Below are 17,035 nucleotides of genomic sequence, written 5' to 3'. Positions count from 1 at the left end.
AAGTTTATACTTTAATTCAATGAGCTAAGAAAAGTGTGTTGTGGGGCCCCTACGAGCCAGGGTGCTTGCTTCATCATAATTAGGCATGCAGTCATTAGCCACAGCTCTGATTATGGGTCACTGAGGTCAGTTTCAATAATTCCTCAAAAACCTAACCATGCAGTCCCCCCTAACTGTGTAGTTATCTTGCTTTACTGCTGTTTGTGTGATTAGCTGGGAGGAGCTCACGGCAGCATCCTCCCAATAAAAGTGTAGATGGACCGTTCCTTAACTCTTTCTTGCTTCACATACAGATGGCTTGAGGAGGTACAGGGGAGATGCAGGTCTAATAAACAGAATAGAATATCTGCTCCAGGTGTGTTTCTCTGCATTGGTGTCCCATCACAGGCCCACCAGTGTATGTGTGATCTTTGACTCCTGCCAGTTCACAAGCAGGCGGCCAGGAAACGGTTTCAGCCTATCAACCACTGAGGAGATAAAGCCTTTGTATAAGGAATGAGGAAGCAATGAACACATTCAGCCTATCACAGGAGTAGCCCTGAGTGTTCCGAATTATAATTTCTTCATGTCACTGTACGTTATTGAGCCGAAGTAGATCGACGTGATCGTATAGTGGTTAGTACTCTGCGTTGTGGCTGCAGCAACCTCGGTTCGAATCCGAGTCACGGCATTGTGGTTGGCAATGTCACGGCAGTTGGGTTTTTCCTTTACAGAATTCCCAAATGTACCAGTTGTTTTTGTAAAATGTCTATTAAAAACAGATCCTTTTCAATATTTAAACGATCTAACGACAAATTATTTAAACACACATGATTATAAGATGTAGGTATACTGTACTTACTGACATAAATTATCGTTCTTGAACATATTTGCGGTAAGGGGAGCGGATCTCTCCCCCAGGCCAATCAGAATGCAGATGAATGCAGTTGCAGTTGAGTGACCTGTGTTGTGGTTGTCTACAGGGAATGCACATATGTAGCTGTCTCGCAGCTCAATCCAGACATCAATCGAAGACAGGTTTCAATGCAAATAGAGAAGTAAGTGCAGAGAAATGCTCACTCTCTAAAAATGGCATTTATACAATAGTAAGATTAAATCCAACCTCACCAGTAGATAGGATTTATCAATAAATAAATAAAGCTTCTCCTCTCTGATATGGAATTACCCCCCAAAAAGTATAAGGGAATACCCAATGCTAACCTATGAGAGGGGCAGACCTCACAGTAGTGAAAAATGTAATAGACTGTTTGATACTGCTAGGACATACAAACTACCACAGTACATGTCTTACCTTTTACTTACATAGCATGATGCCCCTAGGACTACCTAGGGCCTACCTTAGGGGTTACTGATATGTAATAAAATTGGAGTTTAAGGCTTGGCAAGTAGTTTTAAATGCCAAGTCGAAGTGGCAGTACACTGCAGCACAGGCACTGCAGTAGCAGGCTTGAGACAGGTTTGAAATGCTATTTCTTTCGGCGGCACAATCAGTCCCTGGGTATATGGTATACCACTTTACAAGGGGCTTTCAAGTAAATTAAATCTGTCAGTCAGGTATACTCCAATTATACACATGATTAGGGAAGAAGCACGTGCACTTCAGCACTGATTAGTAGCGATAAAGTGATCAGAGTCCTAAGGCCAACAAAAAGATACAGCAAAATGCGGAGGTGAAAAGCAATAAGGTGGGGTTGGGACCACCTTAAGAATGCAAGGTCTAAAATAAAACGAACTAAGGATAACATGAGTAAAACATCAGGTTTCTCTACAGCATTTGGTGAGACAAGTGGGCCTTCTTTTATCTTCCATAAATGCAATCCTTCCCGGACCCCTTTATTATATAGCTCTTCCAGGAAAAAATATAAAGCACTTACAAAGGAGCCTCAAATACTCAAAAATGGTAGACTTCTGTAATATGGGCCATATACTAAAAGCAGCACGAAAACAGAGTGAAATAGGGTCCAAAAAACTTGAGTGACCCATGAGAGTATGCATGCAAGCCTATGGTATTCCAAACTAGAGATATACGCATGCTATTTTTGTTTTTAGGAGAGAATGTGCCTGCTGAAAAAAACATTATTTTTAAAAAGTGCATTGCAGAATATCAGGAATTTGCTGTGGGACACCTTGAAAACTTGCATACAGATTATGTGCACACACCTTACAGTCAGTTGTTGTGGCCGAGTGGTTAAGGCGATGGACTAGAAATCCATTGGGGTCTCCCCGCGCAGGTTCGAATCCTGCCGACAACGAGAATCTTTTTAACATCGGCTACAATTTCAGAAGTTAACCTTTAGTATTTCTTCCATGTCAGTTTTATAAATAGGTGGCTTATTTTGGTGTCACTATTGCCATATCACATATTTATTATCGCTCCCCCTTTCATATCTTTGCTATAACTCTCGTCCTTCATTAGCGCTGCTGCAATCGCTTCAAATTATTATACCCTGGCTCTCTCGGTCATACCTGTGGATGCACTTGAAACTTACTTTACCAATAAAAGAAGCAAATAGAGAAATAAAATAAAAGTGCTAGCTGGATTAGGCAAACACACTTCATAAAACTGCATTTTCTTTTCTATTCTTCCCCGTGTTACAAGCTTAACTGCTCCCTGTGTAATTTCTCCTAACCTGCTGTTCCTGGAAGAGAATTTCATCTACAAGCTCTTTCTGTGTTTTTTCCTAGTCTTTTCTTTCCCTTTTCTTAGATTTGTAACTGTTCCTTTACGTGCTCTACTTAGGCGCCATTAATCTCATTTGAGCTCCTTGTACCTGCTGCTGTTTTCTCCACACCTCATACTGTCTTTTCCCTCTTTCTCTCTTTCTCTGCGGTTGGTGGCTACTTTCCAAAGCGTCTGATGCCCCAATGTTCCTTCGTCTTGTTGTCAGACGTGAATTTGAAAAGCAACAAAATTAACAAGCCTTTACCACTCACACATGGCAGAAGTTTATACTTTAATTCAATGTGCTAAGAAAAGTGTGTTGTGGGGCCCCTACCAGCCATGGTGCTTGCTTCATCATAATTAGGCATGCAGTCATTAGCCACAGCTCTGATTATGGGTCACTGAGGTCAGTTTCAATAATTCCTCAAAAACCTAACCATGCAGTCCCCCCTAACTGTGTAGTTATCTTGCTTTACTGCTGTTTGTGTGATTAGCTGGGAGGAGCTCACGGCAGCATCCTCCCAATAAAAGTGTAGATGGACCGTTCCTTAACTCTTTCTTGCTTCACATTCAGATGGCTTGAGGAGGTACAGGGGAGATGCAGGTCTAATAAACAGAATAGAATATCTGCGCCAGGTGTGTTTCTCTGCATTGGTGTCCCATCACAGGCCCACCAGTGTATGTGTGATCTTTGACTCCTGCCAGTTCACAAGCAGGCGGCCAGGAAACGGTTTCAGCCTATCAACCACTGAGGAGATAAAGCCTTTGTATAAGGAATGAGGAAGCAATGAACACATTCAGCCTATCACAGGAGTAGCCCTGAGTGTTCCGAATTATAATTTCTTCATGTCACTGTACGTTATTGAGCCCAAGTAGCTTGCCGTGATCGTATAGTGGTTAGTACTCTGCGTTGTGGCCGCAGCAACCTCGGTTCGAATCCGAGTCACGGCATTGTGGTTGGCAATGTCACGGCAGTTGGGTTTTTCCTTTACAGAATTCCCAAATGTACCAGTTGTTTTTGTAAAATGTCTATTAAAAACAGATCCTTTTCAATATTTAAACGATCTAACAACAAATTATTTAAACACACATGATTATAAGATGTAGGTATACTGTACTTACTGACATAAATTATCGTTCTTGAACATATTTGCGGTAAGGGGAGCGGAGCTCTCCCCCAGGCCAATCAGAATGCAGATGAATGCAGTTGCAGTTGAGTGACCTGTGTTGTGGCTGTCTACAGGGAATGCACATATGTAGCTGTCTCGCAGCCCAATCCAGACGTCAATCGAAGACAGGTTTCAATGCAAATAGAGCAGTAAGTGCAGAGAAATGCTCACTCTCTAAAAATGGCATTTATACAATAGTAAGATTAAATCCAACCTCACCAGTAGATAGGATTTATCAATAAATAAATAAAGCTTCTCCTCTCTGATATGGAATTACCCCCCAAAAAGTATAAGGGAATACCCAATGCTAACCTATGAGAGGGGCAGACCTCACAGTAGTGAAAAATGTAATAGACTGTTTGATACTACTAGGACATACAAACTACCACAGTACATGTCTTACCTTTTACTTACATAGCATGATGCCCCTAGGACTACCTAGGGCCTACCTTAGGGGTTACTGATATGTAATAAAATTGGAGTTTAAGGCTTGGCAAGTAGTTTTAAATGCCAAATCGAAGTGGCAGTACACTGCAGCACAGGCACTGCAGTAGCAGGCTTGAGACAGGTTTGAAATGCTATTTCTTTGGGCGGCACAATCAGTCCCTGGGTATATGGTATACCACTTTACAAGGGGCTTTCAAGTAAATTAAATCTGTCAGTCAGGTATACTCCAATTATACACATGATTAGGGAAGAAGCACGTGCACTTCAGCACTGATTAGTAGCGATAAAGTGATCAGAGTCCTAAGGCCAACAAAAAGATACAGCAAAATGCGGAGGTGAAAAGCAATAAGGTGGGGTTGGGACCACCTTAAGAATGCAAGGTCTAACAAAAACGAACTAAGGATAACATGAGTAAAACATCAGGTTTCTCTACAGCATTTGGTGAGACAAGTGGGCCGTCTTTTATCTTCCATAAATGCAATCCTTCCCAGACCCCTTTATTATATAGCTCTTCAAGGAAAAAATATAAAGCACTTACAAAGGAGCCTCAAATACTCAAAGATGGTAGACTTCTTTAATATGGGACATATACTAAAAGCAGCATGAAAACAGAGTGCAATAGGGTCCAAAAAACTTGAGTGACCCATGAGAGTATGCATGCAAGCCTATGGTATTCCAAACTAGAGATATACGCATGCAATTTTTGTTTTTAGGAGAGAATGTGCCTGCTGAAAAAAACATTATTTTTAAAAAGTTCATTGCAGAATATCAGGAATTTGCTGTGGGACACCTTGAAAACTTGCATACAGATTATGTGCACACACCTTGCAGTCAGTTGTTGTGGCCGAGTGGTTAAGGCGATGGACTAGAAATCCATTGGGGTCTCCCCGCGCAGGTTCGAATCCTGCCGACAACGAGAATCTTTTTAACATCGGCTACAATTTCAGAAGTTAACCTTTAGTATTTCTTCCATGTTAGTTTTATAAATAGGTGGCTTATTTTGGTGTCACTATTGCCATATCACATATTTATTATCGCTCCCCCTTTCATATCTTTGCTATAACTCTCGTCCTTCATTAGCGCTGGTGCAAACGCTTCAAATTATTATACCCTGGCTCTCTCGGTCATACCTGTGCATGCACTTGAAACTTACTTTACCAATAAAAGAAGCAAATAGAGAAATAAATTAAAAGTGCTAGCTGGATTAGGCAAACGCACTTCATAAAACTGCATTTTCTTTTCTATTCTCCCCCGTCTTACAAGCTTAACTGCTCCCTGTGTAATTTCTCTTAACCTGCTGTTCCTGGAAGAGAATTTCATCTACAAGCTCTTTCTGTGTTTTTTCCTAGTCTTTTCTTTCCCTTTTCTTAGATTTGTAACTGTTCCTTTATGTGCTCTATGTAGGCGCCATTAATCTCATTTGAGCTCCTTGTACCTGCTGCTGTTTTCTCCACACCTCATACTGTCTTTTCCCTCTTTCTCTCTTTCTCTGCGGTTGGTGGCTACTTTCCAAAGCGTCTGATGCCCCAATGTTCCTTCGTCTTGTTGTCAGACGTGAATTTGAAAAGCAACAAAATTAACAAGCCTTTACCACTCACACATGGCAGAAGTTTATACTTTAATTCAATGAGCTAAGAAAAGTGTGTTGTGGGGCCCCTACAAGCCAGGGTGCTTGCTTCATCATAATTAGGCATGCAGTCATTAGCCACAGCTCTGATTATGGGTCACTGAGGTCAGTTTCAATAATTCCTCAAAAACCTAACCATGCAGTCCCCCCTAACTGTGTAGTTATCTTGCTTTACTGCTGTTTGTGTGATTAGCTGGGAGGAGCTCACAGCAGCATCCTCCCAATAAAAGTGTAGATGGACCGTTCCTTAACTCTTTCTTGCTTCACATACAGATGGCTTGAGGAGGTACAGGGGAGATGCAGGTCTAATAAACAGAATAGAATACCTGCGCCAGGTGTGTTTCTCTGCATTGGTGTCCCATCACAGGCCCACCAGTGTATGTGTGATCTGTGACTCCTGCCAGTTCACAAGCAGGCGGCCAGGAAACGGTTTCAGCCTATCAACCAATGAGGAGATAAAGCCTTTGTATAAGGAATGAGGAAGCAATGAACACATTCAGCCTATCACAGGAGTAGCCCTGAGTGTTCCGAATTATAATATCTTCATGTCACTGTACGTTATTGAGCCGAAGTAGATCGACGTGATCGTATAGTGGTTAGTACTCTGCGTTGTGGCCGCAGCAACCTCGGTTCGAATCCGAGTCACGGCATTGTGGTTGGCAATGTCACGGCAGTTGGGTTTTTCCTTTACAGAATTCCCAAATGTACCAGTTGTTTTTGTAAAATGTCTATTAAAAACAGATCCTTTTCAATATTTAAACGATCTAACGACAAATTATTTAAACACACATGATTATAAGATGTAGGTATACTGTACTTACTGACATAAATTATCGTTCTTGAACATATTTGCGGTAAGGGGAGCGGATCTCTCCCCCAGGCCAATCAGAATGCAGATGAATGCAGTTGCAGTTGAGTGACCTGTGTTGTGGTTGTCTACAGGGAATGCACATATGTAGCTGTCTCGCAGCCCAATCCAGACGTCAATCGAAGACAGGTTTCAATGCAAATAGAGAAGTAAGTGCAGAGAAATGCTCACTCTCTAAAAATGGCATTTATACAATAGTAAGATTAAATCCAACCTCACCAGTAGATAGGATTTATCAATAAATAAATAAAGCTTCTCCTCTCTGATATGGAATTACCCCCCAAAAAGTATAAGGGAATACCCAATGCTAACCTATGAGAGGGGCAGACCTCACAGTAGTGAAAAATGTAATAGACTGTTTGATACTACTAGGACATACAAACTACCACAGTACATGTCTTACCTTTTACTTACATAGCATGATGCCCCTAGGACTACCTAGGGCCTACCTTAGGGGTTACTGATATGTAATAAAATTGGAGTTTAAGGCTTGGCAAGTAGTTTTAAATGCCAAGTCGAAGTGGCAGTACACTGCAGCACAGGCACTGCAGTAGCAGGCTTGAGACAGGTTTGAAATGCTATTTCTTTCGGCGGCACAATCAGTCCCTGGGTATATGGTATACCACTTTACAAGGGGCTGTCAAGTAAATTAAATCTGTCAGTCAGGTATACTCCAATTATACACATGATTAGGGAAGAAGCACGTGCACTTCAGCACTGATTAGTAGCGATAAAGTGATCAGAGTCCTAAGGCCAACAAAAAGATACAGCAAAATGCGGAGGTGAAAAGCAATAAGGTGGGGTTGGGACCACCTTAAGAATGCAAGGTCTAAAATAAAACGAACTAAGGATAACATGAGTAAAACATCAGGTTTCTCTACAGCATTTGGTGAGACAAGTGGGCCTTCTTTTATCTTCCATAAATGCAATCCTTCCCGGACCCCTTTATTATTTAGCTCTTCCAGGAAAAAATATAAAGCACTTACAAAGGAGCCTCAAATACTCAAAAATGGTAGACTTCTGTAATATGGGCCATATACTAAAAGCAGCACGAAAACAGAGTGAAATAGGGTCCAAAAAACTTGAGTGACCCATGAGAGTATGCATGCAAGCCTATGGTATTCCAAACTAGAGATATACGCATGCTATTTTTGTTTTTAGGAGAGAATGTGCCTGCTGAAAAAAACATTATTTTTAAAAAGTGCATTGCAGAATATCAGGAATTTGCTGTGGGACACCTTGAAAACTTGCATACAGATTATGTGCACACACCTTACAGTCAGTTGTTGTGGCCGAGTGGTTAAGGCGATGGACTAGAAATCCATTGGGGTCTCCCCGCGCAGGTTCGAATCCTGCCGACAACGAGAATCTTTTTAACATCGGCTACAATTTCAGAAGTTAACTTTTAGTATTTCTTCCATGTCAGTTTTATAAATAGGTGGCTTATTTTGGTGTCACTATTGCCATATCACATATTTATTATCGCTCCCCCTTTCATATCTTTGCTATAACTCTCGTCCTTCATTAGCGCTGCTGCAATCGCTTCAAATTATTATACCCTGGCTCTCTCGGTCATACCTGTGCATGCACTTGAAGCTTACTTTACCGATAAAAGAAGCAAATAGAGAAATAAAATAAAAGTGCTAGCTGGATTAGGCAAACACACTTCATAAAACTGCATTTTCTTTTCTATTCTTCCCCGTGTTACAAGCTTAACTGCTCCCTGTGTAATTTCTCCTAACCTGCTGTTCCTGGAAGAGAATTTCATCTACAAGCTCTTTCTGTGTTTTTTCCTAGTCTTTTCTTTCCCTTTTCTTAGATTTGTAACTGTTCCTTTACGTGCTCTACTTAGGCGCCATTAATCTCATTTGAGCTCCTTGTACCTGCTGCTGTTTTCTCCACACCTCATACTGTCTTTTCCCTCTTTCTCTCTTTCTCTGCGGTTGGTGGCTACTTTCCAAAGCGTCTGATGCCCCAATGTTCCTTCGTCTTGTTGTCAGACGTGAATTTGAAAATCAACAAAATTAACAAGCCTTTACCACTCACACATGGCAGAAGTTTATACTTTAATTCAATGAGCTAAGAAAAGTGTGTTGTGGGGCCCCTACGAGCCATGGTGCTTGCTTCATCATAATTAGGCATGCAGTCATTAGCCACAGCTCTGATTATGGGTCACTGAGGTCAGTTTCATTAATTCCTCAAAAACCTAACCATGCAGTCCCCCCTAACTGTGTAGTTATCTTGCTTTACTGCTGTTTGTGTGATTAGCTGGGAGGAGCTCACGGCAGCATCCTCCCAATAAAAGTGTAGATGGACCGTTCCTTAACTCTTTCTTGCTTCACATTCAGATGGCTTGAGGAGGTACAGGGGAGATGCAGGTCTAATAAACAGAATAGAATATCTGCGCCAGGTGTGTTTCTCTGCATTGGTGTCCCATCACAGGCCCACCAGTGTATGTGTGATCTTTGACTCCTGCCAGTTCACAAGCAGGCGGCCAGGAAACGGTTTCAGCCTATCAACCACTGAGGAGATAAAGCCTTTGTATAAGGAATGAGGAAGCAATGAACACATTCAGCCTATCACAGGAGTAGCCCTGAGTGTTCCGAATTATAATTTCTTCATGTCACTGTACGTTATTGAGCCCAAGTAGCTTGCCGTGATCGTATAGTGGTTAGTACTCTGCGTTGTGGCCGCAGCAACCTCGGTTTGAATCCGAGTCATGGCATTGTGGTTGGCAATGTCACGGCAGTTGGGTTTTTCCTTTACAGAATTCCCAAATGTACCAGTTGTTTTTGTAAAATGTCTATTAAAAACAGATCCTTTTCAATATTTAAACGATCTAACAACAAATTATTTAAACACACATGATTATAAGATGTAGGTATACTGTACTTACTGACATAAATTATCGTTCTTGAACATATTTGCGGTAAGGGGAGCGGAGCTCTCCCCCAGGCCAATCAGAATGCAGATGAATGCAGTTGCAGTTGAGTGACCTGTGTTGTGGCTGTCTACAGGGAATGCACATATGTAGCTGTCTCGCAGCCCAATCCAGACGTCAATCGAAGACAGGTTTCAATGCAAATAGAGCAGTAAGTGCAGAGAAATGCTCACTCTCTAAAAATGGCATTTATACAATAGTAAGATTAAATCCAACCTCACCAGTAGATAGGATTTATCAATAAATAAATAAAGCTTCTCCTCTCTGATATGGAATTACCCCCCAAAAAGTATAAGGGAATACCCAATGCTAACCTATGAGAGGGGCAGACCTCACAGTAGTGAAAAATGTAATAGACTGTTTGATACTACTAGGACATACAAACTACCACAGTACATGTCTTACCTTTTACTTACATAGCATGATGCCCCTAGGACTACCTAGGGCCTACCTTAGGGGTTACTGATATGTAATAAAATTGGAGTTTAAGGCTTGGCAAGTAGTTTTAAATGCCAAGTCGAAGTGGCAGTACACTGCAGCACAGGCACTGCAGTAGCAGGCTTGAGACAGGTTTGAAATGCTATTTCTTTCGGCGGCACAATCAGTCCCTGGGTATATGGTATACCACTTTACAAGGGGCTTTCAAGTAAATTAAATCTGTCAGTCAGGTATACTCCAATTATACACATGATTAGGGAAGAAGCACGTGCACTTCAGCACTGATTAGTAGCGATAAAGTGATCAGAGTCCTAAGGCCAACAAAAAGATACAGCAAAATGCGGAGGTGAAAAGCAATAAGGTGGGGTTGGGACCACCTTAAGAATGCAAGGTCTAAAATAAAACGAACTAAGGATAACATGAGTAAAACATCAGGTTTCTCTACAGCATTTGGTGAGACAAGTGGGCCTTCTTTTATCTTCCATAAATGCAATCCTTCCCGGACCCCTTTATTATATAGCTCTTCCAGGAAAAAATATAAAGCACTTACAAAGGAGCCTCAAATACTCAAAAATGGTAGACTTCTGTAATATGGGCCATATACTAAAAGCAGCACGAAAACAGAGTGAAATAGGGTCCAAAAAACTTGAGTGACCCATGAGAGTATGCATGCAAGCCTATGGTATTCCAAACTAGAGATATACGCATGCTATTTTTGTTTTTAGGAGAGAATGTGCCTGCTGAAAAAAACATTATTTTTAAAAAGTGCATTGCAGAATATCAGGAATTTGCTGTGGGACACCTTGAAAACTTGCATACAGATTATGTGCACACACCTTACAGTCAGTTGTTGTGGCCGAGTGGTTAAGGCGATGGACTAGAAATCCATTGGGGTCTCCCCGCGCAGGTTCGAATCCTGCCGACAACGAGAATCTTTTTAACATCGGCTACAATTTCAGAAGTTAACCTTTAGTATTTCTTCCATGTCAGTTTTATAAATAGGTGGCTTATTTTGGTGTCACTATTGCCATATCACATATTTATTATCGCTCCCCCTTTCATATCTTTGCTATAACTCTCGTCCTTCATTAGCGCTGCTGCAATCGCTTCAAATTATTATACCCTGGCTCTCTCGGTCATACCTGTGGATGCACTTGAAACTTACTTTACCAATAAAAGAAGCAAATAGAGAAATAAAATAAAAGTGCTAGCTGGATTAGGCAAACACACTTCATAAAACTGCATTTTCTTTTCTATTCTTCCCCGTGTTACAAGCTTAACTGCTCCCTGTGTAATTTCTCCTAACCTGCTGTTCCTGGAAGAGAATTTCATCTACAAGCTCTTTCTGTGTTTTTTCCTAGTCTTTTCTTTCCCTTTTCTTAGATTTGTAACTGTTCCTTTACGTGCTCTACTTAGGCGCCATTAATCTCATTTGAGCTCCTTGTACCTGCTGCTGTTTTCTCCACACCTCATACTGTCTTTTCCCTCTTTCTCTCTTTCTCTGCGGTTGGTGGCTACTTTCCAAAGCGTCTGATGCCCCAATGTTCCTTCGTCTTGTTGTCAGACGTGAATTTGAAAAGCAACAAAATTAACAAGCCTTTACCACTCACACATGGCAGAAGTTTATACTTTAATTCAATGTGCTAAGAAAAGTGTGTTGTGGGGCCCCTACCAGCCATGGTGCTTGCTTCATCATAATTAGGCATGCAGTCATTAGCCACAGCTCTGATTATGGGTCACTGAGGTCAGTTTCAATAATTCCTCAAAAACCTAACCATGCAGTCCCCCCTAACTGTGTAGTTATCTTGCTTTACTGCTGTTTGTGTGATTAGCTGGGAGGAGCTCACGGCAGCATCCTCCCAATAAAAGTGTAGATGGACCGTTCCTTAACTCTTTCTTGCTTCACATTCAGATGGCTTGAGGAGGTACAGGGGAGATGCAGGTCTAATAAACAGAATAGAATATCTGCGCCAGGTGTGTTTCTCTGCATTGGTGTCCCATCACAGGCCCACCAGTGTATGTGTGATCTTTGACTCCTGCCAGTTCACAAGCAGGCGGCCAGGAAACGGTTTCAGCCTATCAACCACTGAGGAGATAAAGCCTTTGTATAAGGAATGAGGAAGCAATGAACACATTCAGCCTATCACAGGAGTAGCCCTGAGTGTTCCGAATTATAATTTCTTCATGTCACTGTACGTTATTGAGCCCAAGTAGCTTGCCGTGATCGTATAGTGGTTAGTACTCTGCGTTGTGGCCGCAGCAACCTCGGTTCGAATCCGAGTCACGGCATTGTGGTTGGCAATGTCACGGCAGTTGGGTTTTTCCTTTACAGAATTCCCAAATGTACCAGTTGTTTTTGTAAAATGTCTATTAAAAACAGATCCTTTTCAATATTTAAACGATCTAACAACAAATTATTTAAACACACATGATTATAAGATGTAGGTATACTGTACTTACTGACATAAATTATCGTTCTTGAACATATTTGCGGTAAGGGGAGCGGAGCTCTCCCCCAGGCCAATCAGAATGCAGATGAATGCAGTTGCAGTTGAGTGACCTGTGTTGTGGCTGTCTACAGGGAATGCACATATGTAGCTGTCTCGCAGCCCAATCCAGACGTCAATCGAAGACAGGTTTCAATGCAAATAGAGCAGTAAGTGCAGAGAAATGCTCACTCTCTAAAAATGGCATTTATACAATAGTAAGATTAAATCCAACCTCACCAGTAGATAGGATTTATCAATAAATAAATAAAGCTTCTCCTCTCTGATATGGAATTACCCCCCAAAAAGTATAAGGGAATACCCAATGCTAACCTATGAGAGGGGCAGACCTCACAGTAGTGAAAAATGTAATAGACTGTTTGATACTACTAGGACATACAAACTACCACAGTACATGTCTTACCTTTTACTTACATAGCATGATGCCCCTAGGACTACCTAGGGCCTACCTTAGGGGTTACTGATATGTAATAAAATTGGAGTTTAAGGCTTGGCAAGTAGTTTTAAATGCCAAATCGAAGTGGCAGTACACTGCAGCACAGGCACTGCAGTAGCAGGCTTGAGACAGGTTTGAAATGCTATTTCTTTGGGCGGCACAATCAGTCCCTGGGTATATGGTATACCACTTTACAAGGGGCTTTCAAGTAAATTAAATCTGTCAGTCAGGTATACTCCAATTATACACATGATTAGGGAAGAAGCACGTGCACTTCAGCACTGATTAGTAGCGATAAAGTGATCAGAGTCCTAAGGCCAACAAAAAGATACAGCAAAATGCGGAGGTGAAAAGCAATAAGGTGGGGTTGGGACCACCTTAAGAATGCAAGGTCTAACAAAAACGAACTAAGGATAACATGAGTAAAACATCAGGTTTCTCTACAGCATTTGGTGAGACAAGTGGGCCGTCTTTTATCTTCCATAAATGTAATCCTTCCCAGACCCCTTTATTATATAGCTCTTCAAGGAAAAAATATAAAGCACTTACAAAGGAGCCTCAAATACTCAAAGATGGTAGACTTCTTTAATATGGGACATATACTAAAAGCAGCATGAAAACAGAGTGCAATAGGGTCCAAAAAACTTGAGTGACCCATGAGAGTATGCATGCAAGCCTATGGTATTCCAAACTAGAGATATACGCATGCAATTTTTGTTTTTAGGAGAGAATGTGCCTGCTGAAAAAAACATTATTTTTAAAAAGTTCATTGCAGAATATCAGGAATTTGCTGTGGGACACCTTGAAAACTTGCATACAGATTATGTGCACACACCTTGCAGTCAGTTGTTGTGGCCGAGTGGTTAAGGCGATGGACTAGAAATCCATTGGGGTCTCCCCGCGCAGGTTCGAATCCTGCCGACAACGAGAATCTTTTTAACATCGGCTACAATTTCAGAAGTTAACCTTTAGTATTTCTTCCATGTTAGTTTTATAAATAGGTGGCTTATTTTGGTGTCACTATTGCCATATCACATATTTATTATCGCTCCCCCTTTCATATCTTTGCTATAACTCTCGTCCTTCATTAGCGCTGGTGCAAACGCTTCAAATTATTATACCCTGGCTCTCTCGGTCATACCTGTGCATGCACTTGAAACTTACTTTACCAATAAAAGAAGCAAATAGAGAAATAAATTAAAAGTGCTAGCTGGATTAGGCAAACGCACTTCATAAAACTGCATTTTCTTTTCTATTCTCCCCCGTCTTACAAGCTTAACTGCTCCCTGTGTAATTTCTCTTAACCTGCTGTTCCTGGAAGAGAATTTCATCTACAAGCTCTTTCTGTGTTTTTTCCTAGTCTTTTCTTTCCCTTTTCTTAGATTTGTAACTGTTCCTTTATGTGCTCTATGTAGGCGCCATTAATCTCATTTGAGCTCCTTGTACCTGCTGCTGTTTTCTCCACACCTCATACTGTCTTTTCCCTCTTTCTCTCTTTCTCTGCGGTTGGTGGCTACTTTCCAAAGCGTCTGATGCCCCAATGTTCCTTCGTCTTGTTGTCAGACGTGAATTTGAAAAGCAACAAAATTAACAAGCCTTTACCACTCACACATGGCAGAAGTTTATACTTTAATTCAATGAGCTAAGAAAAGTGTGTTGTGGGGCCCCTACAAGCCAGGGTGCTTGCTTCATCATAATTAGGCATGCAGTCATTAGCCACAGCTCTGATTATGGGTCACTGAGGTCAGTTTCAATAATTCCTCAAAAACCTAACCATGCAGTCCCCCCTAACTGTGTAGTTATCTTGCTTTACTGCTGTTTGTGTGATTAGCTGGGAGGAGCTCACAGCAGCATCCTCCCAATAAAAGTGTAGATGGACCGTTCCTTAACTCTTTCTTGCTTCACATACAGATGGCTTGAGGAGGTACAGGGGAGATGCAGGTCTAATAAACAGAATAGAATACCTGCGCCAGGTGTGTTTCTCTGCATTGGTGTCCCATCACAGGCCCACCAGTGTATGTGTGATCTGTGACTCCTGCCAGTTCACAAGCAGGCGGCCAGGAAACGGTTTCAGCCTATCAACCAATGAGGAGATAAAGCCTTTGTATAAGGAATGAGGAAGCAATGAACACATTCAGCCTATCACAGGAGTAGCCCTGAGTGTTCCGAATTATAATATCTTCATGTCACTGTACGTTATTGAGCCGAAGTAGATCGACGTGATCGTATAGTGGTTAGTACTCTGCGTTGTGGCCGCAGCAACCTCGGTTCGAATCCGAGTCACGGCATTGTGGTTGGCAATGTCACGGCAGTTGGGTTTTTCCTTTACAGAATTCCCAAATGTACCAGTTGTTTTTGTAAAATGTCTATTAAAAACAGATCCTTTTCAATATTTAAACGATCTAACGACAAATTATTTAAACACACATGATTATAAGATGTAGGTATACTGTACTTACTGACATAAATTATCGTTCTTGAACATATTTGCGGTAAGGGGAGCGGATCTCTCCCCCAGGCCAATCAGAATGCAGATGAATGCAGTTGCAGTTGAGTGACCTGTGTTGTGGTTGTCTACAGGGAATGCACATATGTAGCTGTCTCGCAGCCCAATCCAGACGTCAATCGAAGACAGGTTTCAATGCAAATAGAGAAGTAAGTGCAGAGAAATGCTCACTCTCTAAAAATGGCATTTATACAATAGTAAGATTAAATCCAACCTCACCAGTAGATAGGATTTATCAATAAATAAATAAAGCTTCTCCTCTCTGATATGGAATTACCCCCCAAAAAGTATAAGGGAATACCCAATGCTAACCTATGAGAGGGGCAGACCTCACAGTAGTGAAAAATGTAATAGACTGTTTGATACTACTAGGACATACAAACTACCACAGTACATGTCTTACCTTTTACTTACATAGCATGATGCCCCTAGGACTACCTAGGGCCTACCTTAGGGGTTACTGATATGTAATAAAATTGGAGTTTAAGGCTTGGCAAGTAGTTTTAAATGCCAAGTCGAAGTGGCAGTACACTGCAGCACAGGCACTGCAGTAGCAGGCTTGAGACAGGTTTGAAATGCTATTTCTTTCGGCGGCACAATCAGTCCCTGGGTATATGGTATACCACTTTACAAGGGGCTTTCAAGTAAATTAAATCTGTCAGTCAGGTATACTCCAATTATACACATGATTAGGGAAGAAGCACGTGCACTTCAGCACTGATTAGTAGCGATAAAGTGATCAGAGTCCTAAGGCCAACAAAAAGATACAGCAAAATGCGGAGGTGAAAAGCAATAAGGTGGGGTTGGGACCACCTTAAGAATGCAAGGTCTAAAATAAAACGAACTAAGGATAACATGAGTAAAACATCAGGTTTCTCTACAGCATTTGGTGAGACAAGTGGGCCTTCTTTTATCTTCCATAAATGCAATCCTTCCCGGACCCCTTTATTATATAGCTCTTCCAGGAAAAAATATAAAGCACTTACAAAGGAGCCTCAAATACTCAAAAATGGTAGACTTCTGTAATATGGGCCATATACTAAAAGCAGCACGAAAACAGAGTGAAATAGGGTCCAAAAAACTTGAGTGACCCATGAGAGTATGCATGCAAGCCTATGGTATTCCAAACTAGAGATATACGCATGCTATTTTTGTTTTTAGGAGAGAATGTGCCTGCTGAAAAAAACATTATTTTTAAAAAGTGCATTGCAGAATATCAGGAATTTGCTGTGGGACACCTTGAAAACTTGCATACAGATTATGTGCACACACCTTACAGTCAGTTGTTGTGGCCGAGTGGTTAAGGCGATGGACTAGAAATCCATTGGGGTCTCCCCGCGCAGGTTCGAATCCTGCCGACAACGAGAATCTTTTTAACATCGGCTACAATTTCAGAAGTTAACTTTTAGTATTTCTTCCATGTCAGTTTTATAA

The 17,035-nt window shown here is 41.4% G+C and overlaps 8 non-coding genes across 8 annotated transcripts; all 8 read left to right on the top strand.

Moving 5' to 3' along the window:
• Positions 1-2,170: 2,170 nt before the first annotated feature.
• On the top strand, positions 2,171-2,252 carry TRNAS-AGA (transfer RNA serine (anticodon AGA)). The gene has a single exon. It is a non-coding gene; the product is annotated as a tRNA-Ser (tRNA).
• Positions 2,253-3,541: 1,289 nt separating this feature from the next.
• On the top strand, positions 3,542-3,613 carry TRNAH-GUG (transfer RNA histidin (anticodon GUG)). Its single transcript has one exon. It is a non-coding gene; the product is annotated as a tRNA-His (tRNA).
• Positions 3,614-5,112: 1,499 nt separating this feature from the next.
• Positions 5,113-5,194, top strand: TRNAS-AGA (transfer RNA serine (anticodon AGA)). Its single transcript has one exon. It is a non-coding gene; the product is annotated as a tRNA-Ser (tRNA).
• Positions 5,195-8,055: 2,861 nt separating this feature from the next.
• Positions 8,056-8,137, top strand: TRNAS-AGA (transfer RNA serine (anticodon AGA)). Its single transcript has one exon. It is a non-coding gene; the product is annotated as a tRNA-Ser (tRNA).
• Positions 8,138-10,998: 2,861 nt separating this feature from the next.
• TRNAS-AGA (transfer RNA serine (anticodon AGA)) lies at positions 10,999-11,080 on the top strand. Its single transcript has one exon. It is a non-coding gene; the product is annotated as a tRNA-Ser (tRNA).
• Positions 11,081-12,369: 1,289 nt separating this feature from the next.
• On the top strand, positions 12,370-12,441 carry TRNAH-GUG (transfer RNA histidin (anticodon GUG)). Its single transcript has one exon. It is a non-coding gene; the product is annotated as a tRNA-His (tRNA).
• A 1,499-nt stretch (positions 12,442-13,940) lies between these two features.
• TRNAS-AGA (transfer RNA serine (anticodon AGA)) lies at positions 13,941-14,022 on the top strand. Its single transcript has one exon. It is a non-coding gene; the product is annotated as a tRNA-Ser (tRNA).
• A 2,861-nt stretch (positions 14,023-16,883) lies between these two features.
• On the top strand, positions 16,884-16,965 carry TRNAS-AGA (transfer RNA serine (anticodon AGA)). The gene has a single exon. It is a non-coding gene; the product is annotated as a tRNA-Ser (tRNA).
• The last annotated feature ends 70 nt before the right edge of the window (positions 16,966-17,035 follow it).

Source organism: Lissotriton vulgaris, chromosome 1_1 (genome assembly GCF_964263255.1).
Source record: "Lissotriton vulgaris chromosome 1_1, aLisVul1.2, whole genome shotgun sequence".
Classification (NCBI taxonomy): Eukaryota; Metazoa; Chordata; class Amphibia; order Caudata; family Salamandridae; genus Lissotriton; species Lissotriton vulgaris.
Note: the sequence above shows the minus strand (reverse complement) of the source record. Positions and strands in the feature narration are given on the sequence as shown.